The sequence below is a fragment of the Equus przewalskii genome, chromosome 16 (genome assembly GCF_037783145.1).
Source record: "Equus przewalskii isolate Varuska chromosome 16, EquPr2, whole genome shotgun sequence".
In the NCBI taxonomy this organism is placed as follows: domain Eukaryota; kingdom Metazoa; phylum Chordata; class Mammalia; order Perissodactyla; family Equidae; genus Equus; species Equus przewalskii.
The window spans coordinates 50913903-50932232 of NC_091846.1; positions in this window are offsets into that span (position 1 = coordinate 50913903).

The following is an 18330-nucleotide window of genomic DNA, read 5'->3' on the forward strand; positions in this document are numbered from 1 at the left end:
TAAGTCCCTTAGCTTGGAATTTAATCAACTGTAACCTTAAGCCATTATTCAGCTCAGCTGCGGTTTTTCTCATAGCAAGATTTTCTGGATGAAAGAAGCAGCTTGTTGATTTACCTGGGAAGCTTCTTACCTCTTCATGGACTTGGAACTTGGAGTACCGCTAACCTAGTGCAACAGTTTGATTGAATATTCATTTATTGACGGTTATTTTGTGCAAGGCAATGAATTGGGCCCTATTAAAATTACCAAAAGAATCAGATTAACAACTTTTGTGCTCAGTAAATTTACAGTCTAATAAATTAGCACATGAAACAGCAACATTGTTTCTAAACTAGTGTCCTTAAATAAGTGTATTAACTCACTTTTACTCTTATGAATAACTTTAGGAGTATAATGCTTTGCTTTGTGTTTGTCCTGCTGAATGCTCAACAATAAGTAACCAAAGAAAAAGCTGAAATTCCTTCTGTTCTTGCCTATGCAATAGTTATTCATCTTGAGGGAAAAAAATTGTTTTCTCTACTTCTCCACTTCCCGTTTTACTTTCCATTTACTTCTGTCTTTCTGAGTGTTTCTTACCTGTCTCCTATTTGGAATGAGTACTTTGTTAGTTTCTTAAACATTAGTGTTCAAGGGGTTCCATTCTTTGCCCACTGCTGTTACGACTCTACCGTTCTCCCTCATCCACTTTTTTGGAATTTTCCACCATCTGTATGTCTCCTATATATGTTGCTTTAGTTCTCACCTCTCTCACGAGCTGCAGACTAGTTAGATAGTAACCACTTGGGGTATATCTTCCTGCTGACCTCAAACTCATGTTTTTTCCTGAGCTCATGACCTTTTACCCACAAACTACTTCTGCTTCAATATGCTGCTTCTCAGTTAATAATATCATCACTCCCTTAGCATAAATGAAATAAGCCAGACAAAGACAAATACTGTATGATATCACTTATATCTGGAATCTAAAAAAATGTTTGAACTCATAGAAACAGAAACAGATTAAAATGGTAGTTGCAGGGAGCTGGGGGGTAGGGGAAATGGGAAGATGTTGGTAAAAGGGTACAAACTTTCAGTTATAAGTTGAATAAGTTCTGAAGATCGAATGTAGTATGTGATGACTATAGTTAATAATACTGTATTGTGCACTTGAAATTTGCTAAAGGAGTAGATTTTGTGTTCTCATCATATGCACACACCCACACAAAAGGTGACTATATGAGGTGATGGATGTGCTAATTAACTTGGTTGTGGTAAATATTTCACAATGTATATGTGTATCAAATCATTGTATGCTTTAAATATATACAATTTTATTTCTCAGTTTTACCTCAATAAAGCTGGGAAAAAACGGTACTATCACTCATCCATTCATATAAAACAGAAACCTTGGAGTCATCCTATTCTTTCTCCTCTCCCTGACCTTCCTCACATCCAATTATAAATTACCACCAACTTTGCTTATAAATATTTCTTAAACCAGTCCCACTCTTCTATTTCTTTTCCCGTTGTCTTATTTGAGGGTCTCACCATTATTTGAAATATTTCAGTTACTTTCTATTTTTTATTCCTACTTCCAATTTTTACCCTCTGCCCCTTTAAACTTAAATTCATTGTAGAAAATGCAGATCAGAGCATATTTACTTCCCTGTTAGACTTTCAATTGCTCCCCATAAACTACAGGATAAATTCTCTGCTCCTTAGAAACATACACAAGATCCTCCATGACACTGCCTCTCTTTCCATCCTTATGGGCCACCTCTTCTCAACTCACACCAGACACTTAAATAATAACAATAATAATGAAAGTGATTATTATCAAAATATGAAAGAGATAAAGGAGGAGGAAAAGAAAGAGAAAAACTATGAACATAGCATATGATTGATGCTCATCACTGTGCTAACATTTTACCTTTATCATCTCACTCAAGTCCCACAATCCTTGAAGAAGATGCTATTTGTTCCCATCTTTTAGATACAGAAACTGAAGCTTAAAAGAGAGAATTCTTTGCCTATATTCACATAGCCAGTAAATGACTAAGCTGGAATTTCAACCAGATTCCTCTTCACCAAAATTCATGTTATACAAAATCACAATGCTATCTTAGGCCTTGTTTTTTCTTTCTCTTCTTTGCCTTTTTATTTTTAATGTTGTACTTCCTGAAATAAATGCTCTTCCTATCTTCTTCAACCATTCTTTCAAGGATCAGCTTAAATTTGGTTAGAGGTTCTTCAAATCACTCTTATTGTACAGTAAGGTCTATGATTTTAGAACTTGTATTTAAATAACCCTATTCTCTCAGTCTTTCCCATTAGATTGTACTCTTTTTTGGGGCCATATTTTACTTACCTCTCTGGTCCCAATTCTTGAACAAGGTAAATAAGGAATCAGTGCATTTGTAAAGCAAATTTTAGGCAGATTGGGAAAATATAATTGTAGAAGTGAGGTAATCATTATAAAGAATTTGCCGTAAGCTGTGAACACATAAGTTTTCCAGGAAAATGAGACTATCACTTTTCTCTTTTAATTGGAGTCCAGAACTTCCAAGGTTTAGTACAGAGAGGAAATGCTATCTGCAGGGTGGGCCATGGTGGCTGATGTAAGGTCTGCACTGTCCACTTGAGGTCCACATTCTCTTCCACATCTTATTCTCTTGATCACTGCCTCACACGTATCCCCTAGGGTCATCACAGTATCACTTCTGTCTATCATACTTTTGAGCCAGATCTGGAAAATAAGAAAACTAAAAAATCCTGAGTATGTAAACTCCATGAAATCAGAAGCTTTTTTTTGTCACTACTCTATCCTCATGCCTATAACAGTGCTGACATTCCACAAGTTCTTCATAAATATTTGTGGAATGACTGTTGAATTAAATTTTCCATTCCTTGTTTTGCTTTCCCACAGACAAGTTGAGATAATACTTCTAGAAGATTTCATTAATTTTTAAAGAACAAGAAATATGAAAAAAGAGATAAAGGGGTTGGTTTATAACCTGCATGTTAGTGCTTTAATCCCCTTCGACTTATTCTTCCACCTAAAGCTAGCTTGAACCCTTGGCTCCTTCCATCAGCCATATTACAATAGGTAATGGTTGGTCTAAACTTACAGAACCCATGGTTCCATGGCTCCATGTCTGATTTCACGTCGAAGGCATCATCTCTCCCACAATCACCTTGCATCTTCTCCCCAGGCTTCTTGTCATCTCTATAGGCAATACCAAAAGTAGCATATTACCACATTATAATTCGAATCATCACTTTCTTTCTCAGTTCTGATTTGTAAATAAGAAAATCCAATTTGTTCTCTCATAATTGACACCAAGTATATCCTCATAGTTAAAGTAATTCTTGAGAGTTCTTCTTCCAGGTAAGATGGGGTGAACATATTCCACTGTGTCACTTCCACTGAATATAGGTATAAAACATGGACAGAAAGCATGGGGTATCTATTTGAGAATTCTCAAACTGAATAGCAGCAAGTGGCTTGGGGAAGAATACTGGAAGTAAAGTACCACCGAAACAGCATGAGTTTAGCATTAAAAAATGAGTTTACTAATAAAAATAAATATTATTCCAGGATTTTCCAACCAGTGGGGAAGTAGGCACTGAAGTGCAGTCAGAAAGAGCTCCAGGAGGAGCCCTCAGTTCTGGCTCAAAGAGCAGGAAAGAAAACTTATGGTATATAGAGAGAATGTGAGAATCTTCCGTTTATTTTTCTCTTTCTTTTTTCCATTCTCTCACACCCCAGCCCCCCAAATAGTCCTGTGAAGGCACTGGCAGTGACTGGTAACAAGAGCCTACAGAAGGCAAAACTTTGAGGCAAAGGAAGCTCTTCACTGCATTCAGTAGGCCTAGGTACAAGAGGGATGAGCCAACTCTCTTTTTGTTTTCTTTTTCTTCCTGTCACTTGGTGCCAGACACACAGTTGCAGAAGCGCATGGCAAAGCAAGGTAGGTAAAGCCCCACCCTTCTAGCCAGAAGATCAAAATAATGAGCCCCAGAAACTGCAAAATATTAACAAGATCATGGAGAGGGAAGAATTTGGGAAAGTGATTCTGTAGTCATTTATGAACTTATGGGCTCAGCTCTGAGCTCACATGTGTGGAACTGATTCTATCCATCATAATGAAGACTTTGAGATCTAAATTAACAGATAGACCAATCCCCATGTCCTAGACTGCGTGGCACATAAGCAGGCCAGATCCAAATAGCAGTGCAAAAGCCATGAAAACTGAACTGGCAGCCCACAGAAGGTTGGTTGGAACTTACAACCTAAACCTAACCAGATCAACTGTCTGCTAAAACATAACTATCGACGCTACCCACAGTATTAAACAAGACTTAGTGTCTTAAAAAAATATATTTAAAGCATCCAGTGCAGAATCCCAAATTATGCAACATAGGAAGAACCAGAAAAATCTCAGATCTCAGGAAAAGGCAATCACACACCAATGCTGAGACGACATAGATGTTAAAATGATCTGACAAGGACTTTAAAGCAGCTATTATAAAAATGTTGCTTCAAGCAATCGTGAACACTCTTGAAACCAACAGAAAAACAGAAAGTCTTAGCAAAGGAATAGAAGATACAAAGAAGAATCAGATGGAAATTTTAGAACAAAAATACATTAACTGCAATTAAGTGATTTTGTATGCAATATACAGAGATGTAAATTCATCCTAACAAGCCCACATTTATAACCATATCTTAAGACAGTGCCACAAGCATTACACACACACACAAACATACACAATGAGTAGATGTAATAAGAGAAGTGAGGACATTTTAAATGTATGTAATTATGGATAAAAAAAATCTATATATTGAAGTAGTTCCCATGATTCCTATCTAGCTATCTAGTTACCTTGCATTTTGCTTTGAAACTAGTAGAACTAAACCTGAACATTTTATACTTTGCAGAAATTAAATGTTTTGCATTTACAAAGGTGGAAGCCCATTGTTAAAAAGTACCGTATGTACATAAGCAGCAATTCTATTTACAAAGAACTGCCCTAATGTGTCTATTTGCATATCATTTGCATTTTTGTCACCATACCTGTCAATCAGCTCTAGCAATGAGCAAATCAGGTAGCCCACATGGGAACCTGGGCCAAAGGAAAAAGAAAATTCAAGGTGATCTAAGGTGGATAAAACCTTCAAGTATTTATTTTTTAATGCAATATTTTTCAAAACAAGCATATTGCATTGCCTGAATATGAGCATTTTGGATGTTTTAACAAATACAGCTTCCAATCTTTTAATAAATTTATTTTTCATACATTTTGGGAACTTTAGTTTTAGTTCTTTTTTGCATTTTCTTCAAATTATCAGGCTGTGTTAAAGTACATCCAACTACCAAATAATATTCGGTGGTTAAATTTCTTCTAAGAACTCTTGGCATTATTTCCGGAAGTATTATTACATACATGAAAGAAACAAAATTTAAAATGTTTAGAAAAATTCTAAAATTCAAGATTGCTAAAAGATGCTTGGAACTCCCAAGCTTGCATTTATGAACACCAACATCAGATCCATAGAGTTGGTCAGCAGCAGCAAAACCCTGGTATTTGCAGAGCAAAACACCCAGGATGTTGAGTGATACTGTCTTTTTCAGGTAGGATTTCTGCAGTTTTCTCTTGGTGCTTATATTTCAGCTTGGAAAATAAACCCTCTGTGAATGATGACACAAGGAAAATCCTGCTTGCTTAATAATGAAGCTTCCAGAACTGATGTTTCTTTGGGGGGTAATATCCAGTTATTGTGTCTGCAGAATCCTGGGACGGAGAAGACGCTTAGTAACCGTTATCGTGATGATCACTTGGTGTGGCTGCTGAAAGAGAGGGGTCTGCATTAGGCCTCCTAGACAGCACAGCAGTCCTGGCTGGCAAAATGTATTTTCCAATGGGTAAAATATTTCATTTAGTTTTACATGTGGCTTTATGAAGCTAGCTTTTGCACATGGGTGCACTGCAAAATTAATATTTTGACCCTAATCATGAAAAATCCAGGAAGCTGACATCAAGTACACTTTCTAAGTTAATTGTGAAGTTGGAATCTTGGGACCCTTCTTGGAAACCCCGTCCCGGCCAGGCACCTTCTTTGCATTAAATCTGCGACTACTCTAACGTTCATTAAAGAGGAGGGAAATAACCCAATCAACAAGTTTGCTTAAACAGACGACCTTTCTTTGTTAAAACTTGTACACAAAAGAGATGTTGTATGGAAGTAAAGACTAAGCAAAAAAACATTGTAGCAATTTGCTGAACATGGAGACTTATTGAGGATGCAGTCCTGAATAATACACACTAGCTTTGCTCTTCCTCTTTAGTCTGTGTAGAGAAGCTATGAATCATTCATGGTCTCCCAGCTGAGAAGGGCTTCAAAGGGGATGGTTCTGATTGGATGTCCTGTGTGAATTGCCATGCTGCAGAATCCGCTACACCCTTAGCACTGGAGGGTGGAGGAAGCACTTTCATCTGGGCCTCCAAAGTGTTTAGGGTCACAGTTCACCAGGAGATAACGATGTAGATGTACATTCAGAATTAGCTGCCGAGATACCTGTGTAGTGCGGTGTGGAAAAGTGAGCCAGTTAGATCCCCAGTGGATGCTGTGAATCAATTACTGTATTCTGAATACAAGGTTGGCTGCAGGGGATAAACAGATGTCAGAGAATTTTTCCCTAATAAGACCCTGGTAATAGAAGAGCACTGTCAGCTTCATTTTGCATTAAAAATCTCATTTCCTCTTTATATGACCAATTTTATTAGGTCCCTAAACAAAGATATTTTGTGTAACTGTTAGCAGCATAATGTGAATGGTGTCACTAAATTTCCTATTTTCAGATTTTGTCACAAAAATCAAGAGGCAAAAGAAGAGTCTATCTAAAGTCACAACTTGAGGAGGTCTAACAAAAAGGCTTTCTGTGAATCTGTTCACATGCTCGTTGGTAATAGTTAATTTTCATTTTCAATCAGAAATATCAACATTCTTAAAAAAAATATAATCTTCAGAGGTGTAAACTAAAACTACATTTTAAATTTTCTCTGTGTTCTTTTTTTTCCATTTTCCAATCATGGATGACACTAGCATAAAATTGCCCCAACTAGAGCTCAGGCACCGTCGAACTTTTCTGGGTAATTGTGTTTTTAAAGCCTTATGTATTGGGAGGTACCTCTGGCATGCTGTATTTCCTATCCCAAACATCAATCTTTCACAAAAAGCAGTTGACACTTGGATCCTTCTCTCTATACCCTTTGGAGGCCCAAATTGAAGTAGAAACATCATTCTGAGGTATCTGCTAATATCCAATTAACCTCTCCCTTCATCTGCAACTCTTCTGAAAGAGAAATAATCTCCTTCGGGCTGTGAAGCAGTATATTTCCTTCATTCAGCTCCAAGTGGAAAAAGCAGAAGCAGAGGAGGTGATGTGAGTTCACTGTACAATGTCTTCTATTGATTTGCTGAGAAAATATCATTTTGAGATTCACTAGACTCTGATCCTCCAAATGTAAAAACCTTTGTTCCCAACATCTGAAAATGAAGACAGCTCAAGGAAGAGCTGCTTCCTCATGATGGGAAGCAGGAGACAAACCCAATGAACATCACGCAGCGAAATTACTCAAATGACAGAGAAATAAATTCATATCAGTTGGAAATGCAGACTGACAAAGTTAGAACTCCAGGGAGGAAAAAGCATTAAACAAAATATATATTTTGCAATGTTATTGAACTGTAAAGCTTATATATGTTGACTGATCTGATGTTATTAATTTCGCTATGGCTATTTATTTTTGATTATGATGCATTCTCTGGAGCTATACTAATTGTGTTGGCAGAGCTCATCAGATGATGGAGCTAAAATAGAAAGCAAAGGGACTTTTGCAATACACAACTGGTCAGCAGATCCTCCAAAAGAAATTTCATATGGTGCAGAAAGGACTTTGACAAAGCTTCAGCAGGTGGCACTCTTCCCCTGGCATGGGTGCCAACTGGGCCAATTCCCTCAGGAGGGGTTCCCCTATTGGATGTGCTAAGTTGGGGTGAAGTGTTTAAATAGAGTGAGATTTTAATTGTCAAAGATACTTCAATGTGTTTAAAAAGAATAGTGGTATCCCATCAATATTCGAATTTGAATAACTGTATTCTTCCTTCCAGTATTCTTTTTCTTTTTTTGGTGAGGAAGATTGTCCCTGAGCCAACATCTGTTCCAATCTTCCTCTATTTTGTATATGGGATGCAGCCACAGCATGGCTTGATGAGCAGTGTGTATGTCTGCGCCCAGGATCTGAACCCACAAACCCTGGGCCGCCAAGGTGGAATACCCAGTTAACCACTACACCACTGGGTCAGGCCCTCCAGTATTCTTTTTAAATTTCATTTTAATTTGGCATTCTTCATTTATTGGTTTAAATTTTGGGTGACAAGTTGCTGGTACTCTTGAATACCTCCTATGTTTCCATCAAGAAGTGGATAAATTTCTATCATTACTTCAATAATTTTTGCACAAAAATGTTCTATAGGATTTCTTTCAAACAAAATGAGTGGCATTATTTACTGACAAGAGGCTCAGATTAATTAATAACAGATAAATTAAGAAAGGTGAAAAGAAAATCTTCGAGACTATTTACAGATTGAGTATTGAATGCTTGTGGAAGGTGAGAATTGACATGGCGTTAGTCCATAGGTAATAATCAAACTTCCGTAGAGCTTTAGAGTTATTTTTCATGTTTACTCATCACAACCAAAACAGCTACTTAAAAGAGTGAAAGCCAAAATGAAACTCATATCTTCTTACTATAAATCCCATTATTTTGTTACTACAGCGCACTCTGTTTATTGTTAGTAGATGAATACATGTATTTTTCTTGTCTGAGGCATAAGATTTTTATGGATAATTAATATAGTAGCTACAGTATAATAATTGATTGTAAAGAATTTAATCAGAAATTATCTAGCTACTTTGATTCTGTTTGGAGTCTCCTTAGCTATTCTTGTCGAAAGCATGGGTTGCCTCGCTATCTCAAAGAAAACATGAAAGCACACAAAATAAATTGTTTGGTTCAGTTCCCAATGCAGAAAATAAGAAAGTCAGCCACCGAGGGAGTAGAACGAACATTGACACAAATGTTGGAGTAGGAGTTTACAAGGGCAAAGTAGCCAGCTGTGCAGTGCTGAGACTGAGCATCTAGGGAAAGGTGCCCCCGTGTAGTGGGGCTCCAATTGGATCCTGTGTTTTCACAATGTCTGAGAAATGACTCTAATATCAACAGGATTTCTCGATAGTTATGAACGCCATTGACAAAGTTATGTTTCATTTAACACTGTTTACGAGTCTCTAAAATCTCAGTTGCACATTCAATTAAGAAGAGTTCTAATTTTATTTATTTGTCGTAGGTAAGGACCTCTTCATTTCCCTCATCATTTTTTTCAAAAAAAGCAGACATTTCCTATGGTAGCATTTTATGCATAGAAATTTGAATTGATTTACGTAAATAGTTAAATTCAAGATGTCAAAAGTGTGGTGGGTGCTCATAAGTGATCTGAGAAATGAAAGGTGACGTAAGGTGGAAATACTTGATATTGAACTATACAACCTAACCAAAGTTAAAAAAAATTCTTTCCAATTATTCATCTTGATCTGTTCAGTGGGTGAAAGGATCATGATCTGTATAGTATTCAGAAAGGACCTTGCAGTTTAAATGTCCCTGGGTAGGGATCATGCCTCATGAATTCAGTGTTTAGTAAGATGCCTAGTACACAGTAGGTATTTAATCAATATATTTTGGATAAATTAGCAACTGAATGAGTAGAGAATTGAGTCAAAACCAGTCTTATGAGGAATAGAGTTGATTTTTTACTTTTAATTAGATACTGTCGTCTGTTGAGCAATAAAGTAGTTTTCAGGGAAATGTTTTAAGGATTCCTTTACTCATGCCATCATCCTTCATTCATCTATTCAACAAATGTGTTCTGAAATCTTAGGCAAGGTAAGATAGTTGGCTTTTAAAAATGCAAAGGTGTATGAGCGTAGGTAGGAAGAAAAATAATCAAACAAACAAATGTACTGTGGTAAGTGCAATGGTAAAAGAAAGCTCAGGGTGTTTTAATCTGGTCCTTTATGTCAAGGATGGCCTTTCAGGGGTGATGACATCTAAACTGAGAAAGATGTGAAAGTCAATGGATAGACGAGGGTTCATGGTGCAGGACAGTGAAGGGTGATCCAGACAGAAGGAAGAATAAGTACAATGTAGAATGTAATTCAGTGACCTGAAACTCATTAAATAAGGTCATTGTACAAAATAAAATATGACCTAGACTTTTACATAAACCAGAAGATAATTATAAAGCCATAGGGAGAAAAAGAGCTGATGAGTTAAAACTATGATTGTATAAATAGAAATGATACAGAAACAGTCCATCATTTTACAGGAATTTAGTGTTCTATCTACTTTGAGTTGACCAGACATGACAATAGCCAAAAAACAACAAAAAAATTTACCTGAATTCAAAATGTATTTAAAAAGACCCAACAAATGATATTTTTAGCATTAAAAATCAACAAGCAGCCAATAATCCTCTTCTACAAAGTGGAAGATAAAAAGCAGTGTCACAAAAACATCAAAATTAAGATCAAATCATAGGTTTATAATGTTATGGTGATATCCAATTTTTTTTTTGTGGTCTTGGTGATGAATATCCAAGGAAATTTAAAGCATCCACCATGAAATGAGAGGAAAAAACTCTATTGCTCCTCTGGTTTTCTTGTGTTCCTAGAAATAGATGTCAAACCCACATAATAAGTATAACTCTTCTTTTATCCTGATTATCAATTTGGTGATAGAAAATAAACATAGAGATAATCCATACATTTTAGGTCCTGTGGCTGACCATGAAGTTTCTCTCAATCCCTAAGGGATCTCAGACACAGTCACACATCTGTCATCTCAACATTGCCTCTCAGTTGTCTACCGATGTTGGCTTAGTGGATTTTCAGTGACCTTTTGCCATAGGAAAGCCACAACTGATACTTTTCAAACAAGTGGTCTACCGAAAGAATTCAGTAAAATCATTAGGAGAGTAAGGTGATACTGTTTTATGCCATTGGATTGTGTTCTATTTTATTTTACTTTTGGTTTTGTGGAAATGGATGACTGCCTCTTGGAAGGACCATCTACACTATTTGGGGTGCCCAGAGCAAAACATAAATGCAGGGCCCCTTGTTCAAACATTACCAAGAATCAAAACTGTAACAGCAAAGCATTAAACCTAGAGTAGGGCACTGTGCAACTGCACATGTCTTACGTCCATGAAGCCAGTCCTGGTTTTTAGTACGTATGACATAGGGATCTAAACCATACTTTATTTACAATAATATATTATTGGCATAAATATTCACTCTGGGAAGGAAAACCCTGAGAATTCTACTCTTTTTTTAAAACATGATGTAGGACAACATATCCAAGCTATTATTTATTTTAATTATCTTGATAAGAATAATGACATTTTTTGCTCAGGAATATTTACCCTGAGCTAACGTTTGTGCCAATCTTCCTCTATGTTGCATGTGAGTTGCCCCCACAGCGTGGGTGCTGATGAATGGTGTAGGCCACACCCAGGAACCAAACCCAGGCTGCCAAAGTGGAATGTGCTGACCTTAACCACTAGGCCACAGGGCCAGCCCCAAGAAATCTACTCTTGAAAGAACAGTGGGCTGTGTTGGGACTTCCCCATTAGACAACGAAGTAATCGGTTTCTTTGTGCCAATAAGTATGGAGAGGGAGGCAAGGGTGAGTAAAGAGCAAAATGAGATATCAGAAGAGCTGGGTTCAAATCCCAACTCCACCATTCTCTGACGGCAAACTTAGACAAGACTCGTACCTCTTTGAACTTTGATTTCCTTACCAGTAAGATGAAACTAATAATTCTTATGCTGTATTTGGAAGTGAAATTGTAAAGAAAATATGAAAAATGTACATGAATTTTTTAAAATCACAAGGTATTGTACAAATGAAAGATACAGTTATGGTAAAGCAAGTAACAGCGGTAACAATAGCAATAATAATAACAAGAACAAGAATAGCATATTCAAGTACAAGTCTCCTTTGAAAAAACTGGATAAATTTATAACATCCTCACTGGATGTGCCCCACTGTTTTATACAGAACACACATTTTTTCCCCCTCAGGTGTTAGAGTTTTAGGTACTCTGAATTTTATGATAAAAAGTAAAGTTCATGTATAAATGAATTCAAGTCTTAAATGTAAATTAATTGTTTTAATCTAAAGTTTCCACATCAAAGAAATACGAGATTCAATAACCAAAATCAGTGAAGATTTGCTGGAGGAAAGGAATACTTAGAAATCTACATTGAACTTGCTATAGATATCAAAGTGACAACTTATTTCTTTACATTAAAAGATAACCAATATTCTATATAAATACCAAGCAAAGAAAAATTTTACCTTCAATATGATATGATGATTTAAAATGAATATAAATATATATAAATTGTGATTTTTCAGACTTCCACACTCACGTGATTCCATGCATCGGAGAGAAAATTATCAGTCATGAACATAATATACCAATAAACCAATTCCCATTTGTCTGAGTGCAAGCAGAGGATTTATTTGAAAAGAAGAATTATCCTTTCACCTTTATAAGCAATTTAGTTTCTGTATGTGCTTATCGATGGATATTTTTTTCACAATTCAGCACTAATTATTAATTTGTGTTTTCAGGGGGTTATACACATAATTCTCATTATTCGCAAGGGACTTTTGTAAATAACAGTTTAGAGCTAAGGCTGAAAATGTGTCTAGCTCTCACTTCTGGTTGCACATTTCCTTGCATTATAACCCTGTTGAGAAGTCATAAGTGTTATCTGGTATTATACCTCCACACTCAAGGTACCCATATTTCAGTGAGGAGAGAAGAGTTTTCTGTTAGAGGAGCACAGAATGAGAAGTTGGTCCCTGGATACTTTTTCATTCTAGTGGCATGCCATTAGCATCTTGAATGTTTCAATAAGAGCACAAGAAGGTTCATAAGGGGATAAAATAACAATAATAATGTCAGATTTATATACAATCTTATTCTGAAAACTCTTAAACTGCTTCCAAAGCAGGATCAGATTAGATACCTATCTGAGCTCCTTTTCACTTTCTTTCTTTCTTTCTTTCTTTTTTTAGTGAGGAAGATTGTCGCCAAGCTAACATCTGTGCCAATCTTCCTTTATTTTGTATGTGGGACGCCACTATAGCATGGCCTGATGAGTGATGTGCAGGTCCATACCGGGGATCTGAACCCGTGAACCCTGGGTCACCAAAGCAGTGTGCTCGAACTTAACCACTATGCCACCAGGCCAGCCCCTTCACTTTCCTTTTTATTTTTGAAAAAAGAGAAGCATAAAACACTCACAAATTACAATTATATTGTTTCTTTCACTGGAAGGATTCATTTTATCATTTAAATATTGTGATTTTTCTAAAGGAGGACGAAAATGTGTTTATTTTTATTTTTTTCCTTCTATTTGGTCACCAGCACCTAAAACAGAATTTTGGATTTTGGGGTTTTTTTTGGCATCTCAAGTTAATGATATTATTTTGAAATATTCAATATAGGATTCTAGATGATTGTAACAATATTTTAAAACTAACAAAATGGGATATTTTCTATTTAATTAAATTTGATAAAAATGTATTAGAACTCACTATGACTGAACTATATACTAGGTATCCGAGGAATATGAAAATGAGCAAGGCACGGAGCCTTATCCATGGAGACATTCGTGATCCACCAATGCAGGAAGGTTCTCTGCAGGCAGTCTATCCATAAGCCCACCGTGGGGGGTGCTCCTGGAGAAGTAGTAACGCAACTGTGATGAGAGGACCGAGCAGGGAGACGATGCTGGGGAAGTGGGGGCTGGGGTACAGGGAAAGAGCTTGAAAAGCTTCCTGGAAAAGGTGACATATGAGCCTTAAAAGACAAGTAAGAATTCAAAAATTCAGCATTTCAGCTAAAGAGTTGAGTCTAAGAAAGACCATGGAGAAAGTCCAGATGAATTGGGAAATAATGAGCAGGTTTGTTGGCTTTTAGGTTATGTTGGGAGCGTACCAGGAGAAATATGTTAACTACTGTAATAAGCTTTTAGAATTTATCCTGTACACAATGTTGAATGCTTATGAATTGGAGAGTGATAGGTGAGCTGCACTTGAGGAAAATGACAATGTTAGAATTGTGTAAGATGGACCAGAGCAGGTAAACCATGTTCTGATTTTGCGACTCTCCCCTGGGCTTATGACCGTCAGAGTTTAAACGTTCTGACGTCTTTCAGTCTTCATAGACAGCAGGTAATGTTGTTGGTGATGATGGTAGTGTGAGAAACTTATAACTAAAACCATATTGAAAAGCCTAGGGAGAAGGATTTTCATGAAAAAATAAGAATGCTATGGTTCAGTTGTTTGCTAATAGCAATTTTTTTTCTTTGTCTTCTCCCCAAAGCCCCCCAGTACACACTGTGTATTCTAGTTGCGAGTGCCTCTGGTTGTGCTATGTGGGACACCGCCTCAGCATGGCTTGACGAGCGCTGCCGTGTCCCGGCCCAGGATCTGAACCGAGAGACCCCCAGCTGCAGAGGCGGAGCGCACGAACTTAACCACTTGGCCACAAGGCTGGCCCTCAAGCTAATAACAATTTTAGAGTGCTTTTTAAAAAACACCTTTCTTCAGTAAAATAAGAATTTCCCCATTTGCATGACTAATTTCAGGCAGAGATAAATTGAAGTCTGAACATTGTGCAAAAAAAGAAATCAGTAATTCTAAATTAGTGGGTCCTAAATTAATGAATTTTTCAAAATTTTGTAGAATATTTTGATATATGTGTGAGCGACTGAGGGACTTCAGTGAATAGTCTTGATCTGTAGTGATCATGCTATTCTGGAAACTAAATAATAACTTTTTCATGTCTGAGAACAAAAGACGTCCCTCGTAATTCACAAATCATATTTTGCATAAAAATATTCTATCTATATCACTGAAACAAATAATTGTTAAAGAAACCCTTTTCCACGGATTTTGAAGTTCTTCAGTATGGCTGAATCGTGCGAGCTCCATGATTACTAATTTCAAGTTTGAATTTCTGCTTCTGACCTGTTGTTCATTTTCTTCTTCAAATCTTATTCCTTGAGGCTTACCCCACCCTCTGTGGTTTTATATCTTTTCTCCCGAGTGTATATATAACCTATTTGTTTGGTTACTGAGACTGAGGCTTCAGACCAAGGAATTGGAAGTTGCTGCCTCTTGACAGCTTCTGCTTTATTCTTCTATCATAAAAAGGATCCTAAGTAAAGAACACCAGCAGTGACTTGCGTAGCTTCTGGGCATTTTTTTGTTCTTGTGATCTAAAGTCCACTTATTGTGTTTTCTGTTATTTGGAGGTCATCAAACTTTGATCACTAGGGGGGAGTGTGGGGTTTTGCCTTGATCTTTGAGATCACACTACAGGCTGATTTTTAAAAACACATATGAAAGGTTTATTTGAAAATAAAGAAAGCCACAATCCATTTGTATCCGTGTAAAAGGTTTAAGAAGGGTGAAATTCAAAATAGCATTAATTAAGATTAATTTATAAATGAAGATAGGAACATGGTCAGTGATACTCATACTCCTCAAATCCATCTGTGCATTTTGTGAAACAAAAGGTAGCTCTCCTTTTCTGCATCCGTTTGGCCAGATGTGTACATGCCTACCATTACGTTACCACATCTAAGTGGCATGGAGGTGGTAGGAAGGGTCATTTGCCATTCCATGTGTCCATTTTATCCACCATTTACCTCATGCTACAGTCGGATTAGCCAACCTGGTGGTCTAGTGGTTCAGATTCTGTGCTCTCACTGTCGTGGCGCAGGTTCATTTCTCGGACAGAGAACCATACCACTAATCTGTCGGTTGTCATACTGTTGTAGCTGCATGTTGCTGTGATGCTGAGAGCTGTGCCACTGGTATTTCAAATACCAGCAGGGTCGCCCATGGTGGACAGGGTTCAGTGTCCCTGACAGTGAACAGACTTGACAGAAGACAGACTAGACTAGACAGAGCAGAAAGACAGGCCCTGGCCACTCACTTCTGAAAAACTTGGCCATAAAAACCCTATGAATAGCAGCAGAGCATTTTCTGATACAGCGCTGGAAGATGAGATGATGGCGCAAAAAGATCAGTTCAGCTCTGCTGTACACAGGCCGCGAGGAGTCAGAGTCACCTGACAGCACCAACAGCAACAATCAGATTGGAAAGATTAATGTTCCTCTTGTCTTTTAATAATATAATCATTTTTGAAAATGTAAATGAGTGCACCGTCTAATAAATACAAGCAACAAATCGTTTTAATCATTAAATCACAGAGTTTTAGCACCAGAAAAATTTTAGAGATCATGAAGGAACCTGGGCCTCAATGGCCTTCATGCTTGCCTGAGGTCCCTGAGCTAGATAAGAAGAAAGAGATGTTTCTATAACATTCAACTCCTGACATTAGCTCACTGCTTCCTTTTACACCAATGTTTATTATTATTTATTTTTACAAATTCACTTTCCAGGTAATCCTTTAGCAGAGAAGGATTTTGTTCTACTATTTCAATTGCGACTTTGAATTACATAGAGACTGTTAATAAATGCTTCCCAAGTCCAGGTCAATTCCATTGTATTGATAGATTTCCCACTTTGGGAACCATTTCATGAGAGTAAAGAGGAGTGAAAACCATTTAAAACTCAGTGTGAATTAGATTATATATGAAAGGAGAAATATTTTTTCTTTTCTTTCTTGTTGAAGTTGGTGGTTTTAGACTTATTTCTTCCTCAGCATCCTCAAAATTTTTCTTTTCTTATTCCATTTTTTATTCTCTAATAAGTAGAAAACAATCTAAACAGAGTAGTGAGGAATACTCAGATAACTTCTAAGTAGAAAGCAAATCTAAATTTTTTTATTGAAAGTAAAAAGCATATCTGGGACTCTCAGATTTGCCTGCCATCTCTAGAGAATGGATTTACTTCTCCCCCGCTGTGAGGAGTAGTTATGACACTCAAATGTTCATCTAATATTTCATAAACAAACTAAATAACAGCTACATTCATCAAATGTTGCGTCAAACTCAGGTAGCACTCCAAAGAAAATACAAAGCATATGATTCTTGGCCTCAAAGAATTAACTGTCTTATCAGGAAAACATGTGCACACACTCAAGTTAAAAAACAAAATATGATTAAAATTAAAAAGTTACAAATATCATGATCACTATAAGTAGTCAGAAAGTGGATAAGTCCTGAAAGATGCTTAGAAGTTCGCAAGTGGAGAAAAGAGAAGCCTTTTAGGCTAGGGATGAACACCTGCAAAGACTTGGAATCGGCAATTCGTGAGCTGTATTTGAGGAACCATAAATTGGCCAATCTGGCTCTAAGGGAGAATCCGTAAGGAAGGAGCTGAGGTTAATTTTGAAGCAAAAGTAACAGATCTCGAATGCCAACAATGAAGTAAGGATTGGTCTGTGTAACTTGTGCTTAATGGGCTGTTCTTCATGGTGTTCACCATTTCAACAATCGGATTACTAGATTTTATTCTTTTCAGGCACTATCAAATATGACAAATCATTGTAATGTTCAACAGGTTTGACAAGATTCTCCCACCAGAATTTATAAAGTGATGAGTTGCTTCAAACTTTAACATTCTTGATAAATATTGACTTCTTGTAGGAAAAACAAAACTGATTTAGAAAGCATAGGAAAATAAGTAAAACAGAAGTGTAATAATCATAACTCCTGATCAATGAAGGTGACGATGGAGCAATAAGAGTCTTTGGGCTCTATGCAATGATGAACTAAAATCAGTTAAACCATTTTTTGGCATGTTAGTTATTGTCAATGTTTTGAATAAGATAGTTACTCGTGTCTGGTAATTGTACATAAGTTGGATTTTAAAAAAGAATCTACAAGTTCTCTAGAAGAAAGAACTTTTTCCTAGGAAAGAGATTTCCTGAGCCTGGATCACCTTGATACTTATTTCACTTGGAGTTTTGCAGTCAGACTGAGAGACATTAAGAATTCCTCTCCTGAAAGTTTCTAAAACCCCAACCATCATTTAAATAGTCATTTAACAATGTCAACATAATGCTGGGGTAATAACTCTGCCATAAAAAGCATGTTCTCTGAAAGCCACTGAAGAAATAGCAAGCATGAAGAGACATTAAAAATAAAAATTTCTTCATAGCCACAATACAGGAGAGAGTAAAAATTAAGAGAATGCTGTAACAGGAGCTTACCTCTTGATTGTGATGCCTTCTGC